Source organism: Opisthocomus hoazin, chromosome Z (genome assembly GCF_030867145.1).
Source record: "Opisthocomus hoazin isolate bOpiHoa1 chromosome Z, bOpiHoa1.hap1, whole genome shotgun sequence".
Classification (NCBI taxonomy): Eukaryota; Metazoa; Chordata; class Aves; order Opisthocomiformes; family Opisthocomidae; genus Opisthocomus; species Opisthocomus hoazin.
Genome location: NC_134454.1, coordinates 60,930,750 through 60,942,363, shown reverse-complemented (window position 1 = coordinate 60,942,363; position 11,614 = coordinate 60,930,750).

Genomic DNA, 11,614 nt, shown 5'->3' with positions numbered 1-11,614 from the left:
CTGCACAGTTATGAGTCTTCTGAAAGCACTCACCAGGTTAAACTTGCCATATGTTTCTCAAAATTAATACACAAAAAACCCCAACCTGGTACATCACAGTAATGTTAAACACAAATATTCTGGAAGCCCAGCTGAAGGCAAGAGACTGCTGTCTCCACCTGTTCCTGCTAGGTTGCCCAGTGACTCACCATCACAGAATTTCACAGGAAAGAACTCTCTAAGAGGTTGGTCTCAGAGGGTCTGTGATAGACTTAATAGGTAAACAAATGAATTAGTCACATTAGCTCACACAAAAAGACCCAAATACTCCCTCAGATACTCATCCTTATATATCCCAGCTGCACTGGATAATAAATCATGCTCAACAGGGGCACTGCAGGATGAGTGGAGTGTCTTCTCCCCAGTTCAATTATGCCACATTTCCCACTGCTTCAGTTTAAGGCTTCCTGCTTGCAGAAGCTTCTGCTTAAAGCAGATCTGTCAGCAAAGACAGGTGGCTTGGAGAAAAAACTCCTTCACACCTGGGTAGCCTGTTTTCATTTCCAGTTCCAGAGTGGAAGAAAATGGATTTTGTGAGCCCATTTTGAATGACATCACTCTAGCATTCATTTTCATGCAGGCAAGAAGAAGCAGTAGGTAATTATCCTCTGATTCCTACATGGAGTACTCATGGACCTTATAAACCTGAAACATCAAAGGCATCTGGATAGGCCATCTCCCAGACTCCAGTCTAAGGGCATGTGCTATGTGTGATACCAAGCACAAGAAGCAAGATCTCAGAGGTTTCTCTCCAGACATGGAAGCACTGTGCAACCACATGTACCTACGTGAAGCTTGAACTTGGGGACAAGAGATACCACTTTGTGGCAAAAGCATATTGATCTAAATAGTTTAGATCAATATAGATCTAAATAGAGGCTTTAACCAGCCTCTGTGTGTTTGGGGAAAGTCAAAGAACTACATGATGATCTGCAGGTGCCCAGAAATTATTTCCTGAACTCTCCTGTCACACCGAAAGATGTAGTCATCTTTTCACAAGGTGGATGTTGTCCTCAGAACTCATTCTGCTGAAATAAACTGAGCGCTGTACTCTTTAAAAAATCAGATTCAAGACTGTTGATTACATGCATAATTGGTTGGTTTATCACCACAGGTTGTTCGGTTTAGCTTAACAAATTAAACGCCCATGCAGGTACTTTTACTTTGGCAGATTTATCCTGGAAATAACAATATCTTTTAAATGCCCTGAACTCATTAAAAATGCTGGCTTTAGAATGAAAGAATCTTCTGGATTTTAGAGTAAGTAGAAAGAAGCTTATCAGAGGCAGTGAGAATTCTTTCAAAATACCTCATTCACTTCTGAGTTTTCTGACAAGATGAAAGATTATGAAGGGGAAATGTGCTTGTTGCAGTATTTCAGTAACAGCATCAAAAGTATTCTTGTTCTTTTACTTCTTTTTCAGCTTTATTTTGGTAAATATTTCATGCCATTTGAGGGTTTTCTGTGTCTTCTTTAGTGAGGAAATGTGCCAGTCGGAAGTTACTTTTTCCCATAAGCTGGAGTAAAATGAAATTCCCCTCTGGAAAGTAACAGGGAAAAAAAATACTAATTTCATCAAGTCATTATTAAAAAACAACCTAGTATTTAATTCTTTACTATTGAGAAGAAAATACTCTTCTTCCAGACGTCTCCATTGACAGAGAACAGCAAACACCAACACCAAAACAGAGATAGCCCTCACCATGTCTCATAAGGCAAATGATCCAAAGGCCAGAGCCTGCCTTCTCATATGTGGGAGAAGGACACTGGCAGTGATAAGAAAGAAAGGAAAACAATTTGTCACTTTTTGCAAAGTTTTCCAGCTGTTCTGATATACCATACGTCAACTGACACAATGTTTCACAACACACTTTACAGAGGGATCATCCTGCTCCAAGTTCATTTTCATACCTTTTGTTTCAGTCACTTCCAGAATATGAGATACTGGTTGCAGAGCTGCAATCAGTTATTTCCTACTCTTGCCACCAGTGTGTAAAATTGGTGATTTAACTGTTATCCATTATTATCACAATCAGTTAGCAAGACTCAACTGCATATCCAATATATCCCAAAACCTTTATATAACCTGGATTGTGCATTGTTCTTTGATTAAGGGTGTGTCAACTCTTTGCTCTCTTGGACCCACACTCTTTTGGCTGGAAAACAAGCCTCTTTGCTACGTCTCAATGTGATGATACTAACACATGCCTGATTGACCTCTCATTTTCACTGTTTTTGTATCTTCGAGAGACGTGGGAATCCTGGTGACTTGTGCTGTCAGCAGGAAGAGCGCAATGTTCAAAAGGCATAGTTACATGAACAGCATTTTAACTTCATACTGTACAAGAGAAGAAGAAATCAGTCTCACTATTTTTTAGCTATACCTGGGCAGGAATTTTTTGATGATGCATTTCTTCCCCTGGCAAAGGCAGAAAAAAGTTCTGAAGTTGTCAAAAGATAATGTTTGCCATAAAAAGAAACCTGTTTTTTATTCAACACCAATTTTCATTAGGAAATATAAACACTGCTGTTCAAAACTGAATTACTAAAATGTCCAAAATATTCTAATTATTCCATCTCAAAAATGCTGATACTTCATCCCATTTCATGGCAAAGATGTAAAGCCATTTTTTAAATATGTGTTAGCTTAAGCACATCATTGATTCAGAGGTGGTTTAATTACGTTCTTGTTAATATCTTCCTAAGGATATCCCCAAACTCCCTTTTAATTTTATTTCTGTATGGATGCATTTCATTAGTGCTAATAAATGAACAGCTGTAAAATTAATGCTGATTCTTCTAGCCCTGCCCTCTGCAGAACTTGGTATTTCGAGCCCTTCCTCAGCTCTTCATCCCTGTGACTTTCTTCATCACTGTCCAAAGCTGTCCCCAGAGTCCTGCCATTTTACCTTCTTTCCTAGAAAGCACCTGCAGCATCGTGTTCTCTACTCATTGTGCACTGGTATCACTCCCTAACCACATCAGCACTCTGAAGTGCCTTTCTAATGTTAAACGTAAATAGCCCAGTATAATCCGAACTCTGTGCCAAACAGCGTACAAAGAGGCAACCTGTTTGTTGTGTATGGCAAAACAAACACAAGCAGGAAGTGCTGGACATCTGCATATGTCGGTGTAGTGAACTCAGTCAGATGTGCAAACTTCCCTTCTCATTGTATTAGCTCAGTCGCAGAAGCAAATATGGTAAAACTGCAGAACTATTCAACTCCACTTAATTTTTCTACCCTTGAAAGGCAAAAGATTTCTGGGTTTTTTATTTGTGGGGAGCCTGACAAACAAATAAACACTTTGAGTGCTTTGTTTTATTTTGCAAACTGTTGACATTAAAGTCAAACTTCAGAAAAGCCCTAACACTTAAAAATCATGTTTCAAGTCTTATATTCTTTCCCTTAATTTTTTTCCTATGCAATGATATTTCTCATTTAGTCACAAAATCATGAAGATATTTTTCTTCATTGGAAATTGCACTTTTCTTCCAACAGGACTTAATGTGTACCAGTAATAACAACACCTCACCTATAGTTTGATGCTAAAGATGTTCTAATAGTCCCTCATGGACCTAATCTGCAAGGCAGGACTCTGTAATTCTGAATTTCACTTCTCAGTTTCTCCTCTTCCTGTTGAAGCACGATTTGTAAATTTATCCTTGGGGAACCTGAAATAAAGATTATCTTCACAGATATTATGAAGAAACACAATGAAAGGAGAACATTTCCAGAATCACCTTTTTTCTTCTGTTGTGATATTGTCGTCAAGAACTGTTTTTCCTGCTCGGCACTTTCTCATCCAATTGCTTCATAGTGAATGGGACTGCAGTTCCTCTGCAAAAATTCTCAATGATAACTAAGGACTTCATGGAAGAAAAGGAGGAGAAACAGAAAAAAAAGAAAGGAGAAGAAGAGGAAGAAAGTGAACCCTTCAAGGCTGTAAACTGGAGGAAGAGGAGAGTCCTACTGGCAGCAAGCATGAAAAAGGATGTTTTCTTTAGTCCTGCTTCACTCTGTCCTTGATCCTGCCCCGAACAACTGCAGAGGAATCATGACTGCCTAAAGACAAACTCAGGACCAGTGACTCAGGCTGCCTATTTCTTTGGCAGAAGGAACAAAAGAAGGTGCCTGTTCACTGAGCAGGAAGAGCCAGAAGTTGTGGCTATAACTCTTCATTGTACCCTCCAGGCGCAAACCAGATAATCACAACCTTGCTGAAAGCAGATGCACCGGATGTCAGGGTAGAGACTTACTGGAGAAAACAGAGGCATTCCCAGGACTGCAGACTGCCTATTCCAATGGAGAGGAACTTCTAGGAGAAGAGAAATGAAGCTTTACAAAGAAACGTGAGGCAAAACTGAATGGGTTCCTGTGTTGCCTCTAGCTCAACACTCCTGTGCACACAATCAAGATCCCATTGAACAAGAAGTTGGCTTCATGTTTGAAACAATGCTGTTAAATGAGGACAGGGCTCTTCTAATTCATACTTCAGAGTATTTTTTACAAGCAAACATGCTCTATATGCCTAAAAAAATGCAATGACAATAAAAGATATCCCATATATATTTCTTCAGAGAAAGGAGCATAGTAGGAGAAAGTAAAATTTAATAATCTCTGTAGTAACATAGACCAGTTACACTTACTTCTGAACTAATTCCTGACTGTTACTGGACTGTCGGTTATGACTAATTTCTCATTTTGTCTACAAAGAAATTAATTATTCAAAGAAGTCGTTTCTTACAATAAAAACAAATAATATCTCCAAACATGTTTAAATGAAGTAAATCACACCACAACAGGCAGCTAAGTATATATACACATCTGCTGCTTATTTGCTACTCAAAGCAGTGTCTGATGCCCATAAACTCAATAAAAATCTACCAGGGAGTCTTCTGGACTAATCCTCGTACTTAACCCCAAGAAAAGAAAGAGGCAGTTTACCAGCTCTGTACACAAGCTGACAAGACCCTGATGAATATGACCACAACTGAGCAGAAATTGACCTAACTGAAGAAGCTGTCTTACATCATTCCCACTCAACACCACAGTATGTGCTGAGCAAGGCCATTATGTCAGCATTCCCAAACGGGGAAGCACATGGCACAGGAAGCTATGCCAGTCACCTGCACTGAGAAAAAAACTACTTTTTAATGTTTGATGGACCTGTAGCGTCTGCAGACCTGATGACAGCTGGGAAATTAGCACTGTAGCATTCAGGTAGTATCACTCATACATCTGCCCACTGGGTACCAAGACAATGGAAATTTATTCCACATCAAGTAAGATGTGTAACGAGTAATCATGCAATAAGAAACACCTGCTGAATGGTAGGCATCTCAGACTGTTTCTCCAGCTCATCCTTGCAATTAATGCCAGTTCCCTCATACAACTCTTGTGAGCCATCTGCACTTTCACTGTGTGGGTGTTTACTTTTTGACACTGGGCCACCAACAAGAATGGTCTTTGATTTGCTTGAATTCATCCCACAGACTGCAGATATTACTTCTCCATCAATGTCACAGCTCTAAAGTGGTTCCAGTTACTCTGCTTAACAATTTATGCTTGAAGTTCCACAGGCTGCAATATGTATCAGTCTCAAACATCACCATTCAGAGAAATAATAAAACACTATGCCATCAAGCCACTGAAGATATTCAGCTGTCTTTATAGAGCAACAACATGTGTTATTCCTAGTGAACTGACTGGACTTGAGTTTGTAATCTAGAAATGAGACACTGGAAGAGGAACAACATCAGAAAAAGGTATCCTGTCCAAATTCACCAAGTTGTGTTACTTTCCTGTCTACTCCTTGATTATACTAGCCCACAACCTAATGAGAGGGAAGTAAGTAATACAGCAACATGAAGTGAATACAAAATGGTCAGGTTATGTTCTTAGAATCACAGAATCACAGAATGTTTTGTGTTGGAAGGGACCTTTACAGGTCATCTAGCCCAAACCCCCTGCAGTGAAAAGGGACATTTTCAACTAGAACAGGTTGCTCAGAGGCCCATCCAACCTGGCCTTGAATGTTTCCAGGAATGAGACCTCCACTATCTCTCTGGGAAATCTGTTCCAGTGTTTCACCACCCTCATTGTAAAAAATTTCTTCCTTAACATCTAGTTGAAATCTACCCTCCCTTAGTTTGAAGCCATTGCACCTTGTCCTATCACAACAGGCCTTGCTAAAAGATTTTCCCCATCCTTCCTGTAGGCCCCCTTCAGGTACTGAAAGGCTGCTATAAGGTCTCTCTGGTGCCTTCTCTTCTGCAGGCTGAACAACCCCAGCTCTCTCAGCCTTTCCTCGTAGGAGAGGTGTTCTGTCCCTCTGATCATTTTTGTCACCCTCCTCTCGACCCGCTCCAAGAGGTCCACGTCCTTCTTGTGCTAAGGGCTCCAGAGCTGGATGCAGAACTCCAGGTAGGCTCTCACCAGAGTGGAGTTCGACCTGCTGGCCACTTTCTTTTGATGCAGCCCAGGGTACGGTTGACACTGTGGGCTGCAAGTGCACATTGGTGGCTCATGTCCATGTTTTCATCCGCCAGGATCCCCAAGTCCTTCTCAGTAGGGCTGCTCTCAATCGCTTCATCCCCCAGCCTGTATTGATAGCAGGGGTTGCCCTGACCCAGATGCAGGAACATGCATTTGACCTTGTTGAACCTCATGATGTTCACACAGGCCCGCTACTCCATCTTGTCCAGGTCACTCTGGATGGCATCCCGTCCTTCTGGCGTGTCAACTGCACCACTCAGCACAAATCTGCAAACTTGCTGAGGGTTCTAGTCTTACCTCTCAGCAATCTGTGCTATTAGTCTACAGGACATTCCATTATGACGTTACCAACCATACTTAGCATTTACCACAGCAGTGGCTCAGTTTGGCATTATATGGCATCACATTTGCACTTTTATTGGTGTCCCATCTTCAACAGTAGTGCAGTTTGCATAGAATTTCCTTTCCGCAGATGGAAATCCTCACAGCTGTGGAGAAAAGTGCATATACCCCAAGGTTTACCCTAAAGGCACAAAAGCTACAATATCAGGATATAAAAAGGGAGGAATAGGTATGAGACACATGAAAAAGCAATGAGAAAACATTCTTCGAGTACAACAGAACAGTTCAAAGCAAAGTATAGGTACTTTACTTAATTGTAAAAGAGAGAAAACAATGGGTGATACCCACAAATATTCTACTTTTTTTTGTCTCTCTCTAATCTTCACATAACTGTGATGAGACAATGTTACAAAGCAAGAAAAACTCTGATTAGAGTAAGGAAAAGAACAGGATAAAAATACTGGCAAAACTAGCCAAGTCTGAAGAAACCCACGCTTCAGCGCGAAATGAAACAGCCAAAGTAGTCTTAAAGCTTACTGTTCATGAGAACTAATAAAGTAAAGGTGAAGCCCCATGAAAGTGCAGGGCAAACATACACACCATTTTGTAAAAGGGAAAAGGAGACTCTAGAGAGCTCTGAGGTAATCACTCTAACTTCAGCCCCAGGAACCACAGAATTTTGGACTAAACGAAGCTCACTGAAAAAAGAAGACAAGGACAGGTAGCAGACATTTGTCAAGGATCGAGTAGCTGGCCTTGCTCATAAGTATACTGACTTCGTGCAGTATGTATCGGTTTCAGTAAACCTGCACATATCTTCCATGTTAGCAAACAATGAACCTATGGCACTGATGAGCTATCTAGGGAACAGACAGCTGTCTGGGGGGTGGACTGTTGGCTTTTTTTAGAAGACAGTCAGAATAATTATTGATGATTCACTGTCATTCGTGGAGAGAGATGCAAATTTGTTTGCATGAGGGTCTGTCTTGTGCCCTGTGTTATTCAATTGTTTCATTAATGACCAGGAAGATGGAGAGTAAGTGCACTTACAGCATTTGGAGATGAGACAGAACTGAAAAGGGGCACTTCGGAGGTATGGATCAAAGTTCAAAATGATCTTTACAAATTGGAAAGATGGTCTGAGGTCAACAAGATGAAATGCCACAGAGACAAGTGATGTATTTTGAAGGGAAAAAACAAATGTGTCATTACAAAAAAGGCAGGCAGATGGCTAGTACAGTGTTAGGGGGTATGGGAGCGAAACTGGCTCACAAACAGCAGCAGGATGCTACTGCACCTCTCTTGGGATATGTTAACAGGCATACTGAATACACACTCTGGGGGAGGAGAAAAGTTTTCAGTTGCTGTACTGTGTCCAGCATGAAGCATTATTCTCTGAGAAAAATGAACTATTCTCTGGATTATTTCCTTTCTGCAAATAGGATTTAAGAGAAGTTAGAAGACATTGTGGCCCCCACTTGTGTCCAGCTGAAGTCATATAGCAATCCAGTGGCAGAATACTTGACAAGATACAAGACTTCTGCTTCCTTAGATTGTACGTCTTTGGACATGTTTTTAATATCATTGATCATTTTAGTCTTGCAGCTAGCACAAGCATGACTTTAGGTTCCAATCTTCAGAACACAAGAAGTTTTTCCAAACCCTGGAACACGTAGGCCTACCTTCTGCATTCCTCCCTCCCTTCCTCAGACTGTTGTCTTGTCCTGCGAAGATCACTGCAAAACACTGCTCCTTGCTTGCCAAATGACCTGCAATATGCATTTTCTGGCTGTCTAAGACAAATATGTCTTTTGTGTCAAACAAGTTCAGGTGACTAAGCCCTTCTTCCCTCCACATGGATGCACAAACATCTCTTGAACAAAGGCTACTGTTGTGCTTTTTGTGACTCTTAAAGGAAGTTCCTTTTAAAAAACAGTTCCACTGCACCACTTTCTTTCATGTAATTTCTAGAATAAGATTGCCTTCTTTGTAGAATCAAGAATTTCAATGGCACCCCAAAGCCACTCCACTGACTTTCTTTGTCCTTGCTAGAAAAAGAGAGTTGTAATTTCTTTCTGGGATTATTTTTTCCCCTTAACAGCACATCATAATTTTGATTTGTTCTTGTTTCCCAGGAGCTGATCATGCTTGCAGCAAAGTTTCCCTGAGGAAGAAGACCTGGAGTCTCAGAAAGTGTCTACATTTTTTTATTCATTCTTCCTTCATCCCATGCCCTATCACAACAAGCAAAAATCTTATATTCCCACCAAGAACTGTGAGGTTTCCAAGAAGCTTCAGAGCTTTTGCCAGAGAGTCCAGAGCAAGACATCTTTTGTTACTCAGCCCAGCTGTGCTTTGGATAGAGTTTAATATTCGTGCACCTGTGCTTTCTTTTCAGAAATCTAATTGATCTGAAACAATATCATGTGGAAGATATGCAGCTACAGTTAATGCTAGAGACGTATTCAAGTACCAAATGTAACCAGCATACTATAGTATTCTCCTGTGCTGAGAACAAACATGGGAAAAGGCTCCAAGCAGCTGAATCTCAGTTCACTTTTCCAGAACTGTAGGTATTGCTGGTAACAGAGCACCCTCCTACTCAGCAGTTGTTAGATCAAGCTTGAAAATTTTCACATTCTTTCCTTCTTTCTCTTTCATTATCACAGAAGATTTTAGTCCCAGAAATTTTTCTGTTTGAGACAAACTTTGTCCTGTGTATTTATAACCATATGTTCTGCTTGCATATTGATGACTTGGCAAAAAGTCCAGTAATGATTGGAATTCAGATATATGGGTATTATAGTTTCTGGCTATCATGATTTCTAGCCAGATCTTCATCAGACTTGTAACAAAACACTTCGTGTATTAGGCTTAATTTTGTTCATATGTGACATATGCTGCAGAAAAGGCAGCCTGCCCAAGAACCTGAAAGGCAGGTCCTGCTTGACCAACCTGATCTCCTTTTGTGACCAGCTGACCCACCTAGTGAATGAGGGAAATGTTGTGGATCTTATCTACCTGGACTTTAGTAAGGCCTTTGACACTGTTCCTCACAGTATCCTCCTGGAGAGACTAGCTGCCCATGGTTTGGATGGGTGTACACTTCACTGGGTAAAAAACTGGCTGGATGGCTGTGCCCAGAGATTGGTGGTGAATGGAATTAAATCCAGCTGGCAGCCAGTAACAAGTGGTGTTCCCCGGGGCTCAGAATTTGGGCAAGTCCTGTTTTAATGTCTTTATCAATGACCTGGATGAGTGGATTGAGTGCTCCCTCGGTAAGTTTACAGATGACACCAAGCTGGGCATGACTGTTGATCTGCTTTAGGGTAGGAAGGCTCTGCAGAGGGATCTGGACGGGCTGGATCGGTGGGCCGAAGGCAACTGTATGAGGTTCAACAAGGCCAAATGCCAGGTCCTGCACTTCAGTCACAACAATTCCATGCAACATTACAAGCTTGGGGAGGAGGGGCTGGAAAGCTGCCTGGCTGCAAAGGACCTTGGGGCATTGGTCGACAGCCAGCTGAACATGAGCCAGCAGTGTGCCCTGGTGGCCAAGTAGGCCAACGGCATCCTGGCTTGTATCAGGAATAGTGTGGCCAGCGGGAGCAGGGAAGTGATCGTGCCCTTGTACTCAGCACTGGTGAGACAGCACCTCAAGTGCTCTGTTCAGTTTTGGGCCCCTCACTACAAGAAAGATACTGAGGTGCTGGACGATGTCCAGAGAAGGGCAACAAAGCTGGTGCTAGAGAACGGGTCTTATGAAGAGCGGCTGAAGGAATTGGGGCTGTTTACTCTGGACAAAAGTAGGCTGAGGGGAGACCTTATCGCTCTCTACAACTGCCTGAAAGGAGGTTGTAGTGAGGCAGGTGTTGGTCTCTTCTCGCAAGTAACTAGCGATAGGACAAGAGGGAATAGCCTCAAGCTACATCAGGGGAGGTTTAGGTTGGATATTTGGAAAAATTTCTTTACTGAAATAGTTGTGAAGCACTGGAACAAGGTGTCCAGGGAAGCGGTTGTCACCATCCCTGGAGGTGTTCAAAAAAACATGTAGGTATGGCACTTCAGGACATGGTTTAGTAGGCATGGTCATGATGGATTGATAGTTGGACTTGATGATCTTAGAGATCTGTTCCAACCTAAAGGATTCTATGATTCTGTGAAAACCACTGCCTAGATACTGGTATTATAGCACCACAAGAAGGGTGGAAAGAAGGCAAACACAGCCTCATTCATACCCATCAATATGGAAGGGAGATGTGCCTTTCAACTCTCATCACAAGCAAGGTTCACAACCAGAGGTTGCCTGAAATGGGTCAAGTTTGTCCCAGAGATGGACCTGTAGATCCTGGGTGTTGGGTTTTTTTTTCACAGAATCACAGAATGGTAGGTCTTAACAGGGACCTCTGTGGATCATCTAGTCCAGCCCCATGCAGATGCAGAGAAGATCCATAAGCAATTATTCCATTGACTTCGCGATTACCAGTAGGGAATGGGGATAAAAGCTATATTAGTCTATGACAACACCATGGTAAAGTGTAGAGGCAGTCATTTTAGATGAAAGTCAGTGTTCAACCTATTCCATGAATCAGAGAGAGATGCTGGTGCTCTTGGTGCAGTAGCTGGCTGTAGATCTCCTAAGGTGAAGATTCTATTGGTTCAAATGCAGCTGTCTGAAAGTTAGGTGTCTGCTCCAAATTTCTCACTTAAGCTTCCTATGTAGAGAGACAGGATC